The sequence below is a fragment of the Rhinoderma darwinii genome, chromosome 1 (assembly GCF_050947455.1).
Source record: "Rhinoderma darwinii isolate aRhiDar2 chromosome 1, aRhiDar2.hap1, whole genome shotgun sequence".
NCBI lineage: Eukaryota > Metazoa > Chordata > Amphibia > Anura > Rhinodermatidae > Rhinoderma > Rhinoderma darwinii.
The window spans coordinates 412,646,316-412,649,925 of NC_134687.1; the positions used below are offsets into that span (position 1 = coordinate 412,646,316).

Below are 3,610 nucleotides of genomic sequence, written 5' to 3' on the forward strand. Positions count from 1 at the left end.
AGCTTTCCATGGCGTACGTCAATTGTCGAGAAGGGGTTAAATGGGCTGGAGGTTTTTTATTTTATGTTGCAGAGAAGTTCCTAAGGCACTAGGGTCCAGGTGCAACTGCTATGTTCACATGGCTTATTTTCGGGCAAAAAACAATCATTGAAATCGGAAGCTGTTCCGACGGGGCATTTTTTTGCACGGCCATTTTTAAAAAAACTAGCGTAAAAAGACGGAACGTAAAAAGACGCCCAGTAAAAAGACGCCCGTTTTTGGAGCCATTTTTCATGGATTCTATAGAAAAACAGCTCCAAAAACGGCCGTAAAAAACGCCCCAAAAAACTCAAGTTTGCTTAAAAAATGGCTGAAAATCAGGAGCTGTTTTCCCTTGAAAACAGCTCCGCATTTTCAGACTTTTTTGTTAAGTGAGTAAAACTATGCCCTTGCTTACTCCTCTAACAAAACACAACTATCATGAGATATGATGAGGAAGAAAGAGAACACAATCCAAATCACAATGTAAAAGTAAATGTATTTCGCCACCGAGTGGCTGTGAAGTTGTATTACACAGAGTTTTCAACATTGGACACAACTACATGTTCACCACTGTGCACCATCATACAAAGCACACAAGTACAAGGCAGAATCAGACACCTCCAGGCTGGAGATGGTTAAAGATGTGGTTGTATCGCTGGTCTCTAACTGGAATTTTTCAGGCTCCAGATCTGTATTATAACGCTTTAAACTAGAATAGCTCTTGGCTCCCCGGGTGAGAATATACTGCATTTGGTGGGGGTATTGACGATACCAGTACAAATATGGGCTAGAGCTACTAGTAGTGTAGTTACAGGATAATATTACTGATTCCCCGGGTTTAGCCTCCGCTTGTTGTCTTTCTGAGTTGATGACGTTTCCCAGCACTGAACCTGTTACCAGAAGAGAATTAAAAGATTATAATCTGAGAAAACTTCTGCTTCATTTCTTACAGAATAATATTTACATTCACTGCATTTTGAGAAATGTAAATGGACAGAATTATCTGAGCTACAATATGATAGACAATAGAAAGGAAGAAAGAAAGAAAGAAAGAAAGAAAGAAAGAAAGAAAGAAAGAAAGAAAGAAAGAAAGAAAGAAAGAGAGAGAGAAAGAAAGACAAATAGAAAGACACAATACAGATATGTCCGTTATGAATATATTGTACTTACATGATAAAAAATAACCTGTGATCAAGAAGGTAACAAATATATGAGAAGACATAACTCTCCACATTCTATCTAGATTCACAGTGGAAAATACAATACAGCCGCACTAGATTAAGGATATAACCTGTGACTGCTGACGTCTTCTATATAAGGGGGAGGGGTATGAATGCAATATTTAGAAGTGTCGTCTACCAATGACCCCTCTCCTTCCGAACATTTACTTTATGGCATATGACACTGTCACCGTCTATCCACAGAAAGATCAACTATGTTATGAGAAATCCACAAATTGCAGCAGATTGTTACATCTTTTTATTATTAACCCCTTAAGGCAGCCTATTTTGGCCTTAACCCCTTAGTGTCTAAGCCTGTTTTGGCCTTGTGGACACAGCCGATTTTTGCAAATCTGACATGTGTTCCTTTATGTGGTTATAACGCCAGAATGCTTTTGCCTATCCAAGTGATTCTGAGATTGTTTTCTCGAGACATGTTGTACTTTATGATACTGAAGAAATGTTGTCGTTAAATTCAATATTTATTTGTAAAAAACACCAAAATGTTTCTAAATTGTAATGTATCTGCTTGTAAAACAGATCATAATAACACACAAAATATTTACTAGTTAACATTTCCCATATGTCTACTTTATGTTTGCATCGTTTTTTTGAACGTCCTTTTATTTTTCTAGGACGTTACAATCCTTAGAACTTTAGCTCGAATTTCTCGCATTTTCAAGAAAATTTCAAAAGGCTATTTTTTCAGGGACCAGTTCAGTTCTGAAGTCTGCAAAAATCACCCCATTTTAAAAACTGCACACCTCAAAGTATTCAAAATAGCATTCAGAAATTATTTTAACCCTTTAGGCATTTCACAGGAAATAAAGCAAAGTAGAGGTGAAATTTACAAATTTCAATTCTTTTTTATGAAATTCATTTGTAATAAATTTTTTCTGTAACACAGAAGGTTTTACGAGAGAAACGCAACTCAATACTTATTACCCAGATTCTGCAGTTTTTAGAAATATCCCACATGTGGCCCTAGTGCGGTAATTGACTGAAGCACCAGCCTCAGAAGCAAAGGAGCACCTAGTGGATTTTGGGGCCTCTAGTTTATTAGAATATATTTTAGGCACCATGTCAGGTTTGAAGAGGTCTTGTGGTGCCAAAACCGTGGAAACCCCCCAAAAGTGACCCCATTTTGGAAACTACACCCCTCAAGGAATTTTTCAAGAGGTATAGTTAGCATTTTTAGCCTACAGGTTTTTTGCTAAATTTATTGGAACTGGTCTGTGAAAATGAAAATCTACTTTTTTTCTGAAAAAACATACGATGTTTTAGTTTTTACAAGGAATAAAGGAGAAAAAGCACCCCAACATTTGTAAAGCAATTTCTCCCGATTACGGCAATACCCCATATGTGGTAATAAACTGCTGTTTGGACCCACGGCAGAGCTCAGAAGGGAACGAAGGCTATTTGGATTTTGGAGCGCAGATTTTGCTGGATTGGTTTTCGGTGCCATGTCGTGTTTGCAAAGCCCTGGAGGGACCATAACAGTGGAAACTCCCCAAAAGTGAATCCCATTTTGGAAACTACACCCCTCAAGGAATCTTTCTAGGGGTATAGTGTGCATTTTGACCCTACACGGGTTTTTCTGAATTTATGGGAATTATGCCGTGAAATTGAAAATCTAAATTTTTTCTAATAAAATGTAGTTTTAGCTCAGATTTTTTCATTTTTACAATAGGTAAAGGAGAAAAAACACCCCAATATTTGTAAAGCAAACTCTTCTGAGCACAGCAATACCCCATATGTGGTAATAAACTGCTGTTTGGACACATGGCGGAAGTTAGAATGGACGGAGCGCCATTTGACTTTTGGAGCTCAAGTTTTGCTGGAATGGTTTGTGGTGCCATGTCACATTTGCAAAGCCACTGAGGGGCCAAAATAGTGCAAACCCGGCAAAAGTGACCCCATTTGGGAAACTATACCCCTCGTGGAATTTATCTAGCGGTATAGTGAGCATTTTGACCCCACAGTTTTTTTGCTGAATTATTGGAATTACGCAGTGAAAATGAAAATCTACATTCTTTCCACTAAAATGTTGAATTTTTTTCACAAGGAATAAAGGAGAAAAAGCGCCCCAACAATTGTAAACCAATTTCTCCTAAGTACGGTAATACACCATATGTGATCATAAACTGCTGCTTGGATACACCACAGGGCTCAGAATGGCAGTAGTGCTACTTGGCTTGTAGATTTTGGTTGATTGTTTTTTGGGCGCCATGTCGCATTTGCAGAGCCCCTGAGGTACCCGTACAGTAGAAACCCCTGAGAATTGACTCCATTTTGGAAACGATACCCCTCAGGGTAATCATCTAGGGGTGTACTGAGCATTTTGATCCTACAGGTGTTTCATAGATTGT

At 38.3% G+C, this 3,610-nt stretch overlaps 1 long non-coding RNA gene across 1 annotated transcript; it reads right to left on the reverse strand.

The window, feature by feature from the left end:
- Positions 1–497: 497 nt before the first annotated feature.
- LOC142742810 (uncharacterized) lies at positions 498–1,388 on the reverse strand. Its single transcript, XR_012881443.1, has 2 exons — positions 1,192–1,388; positions 498–911 (listed from the first exon to the last, which is right to left on the reverse strand). It is a non-coding gene; the product is annotated as an uncharacterized LOC142742810 (long non-coding RNA).
- Positions 1,389–3,610: the final 2,222 nt, after the last annotated feature.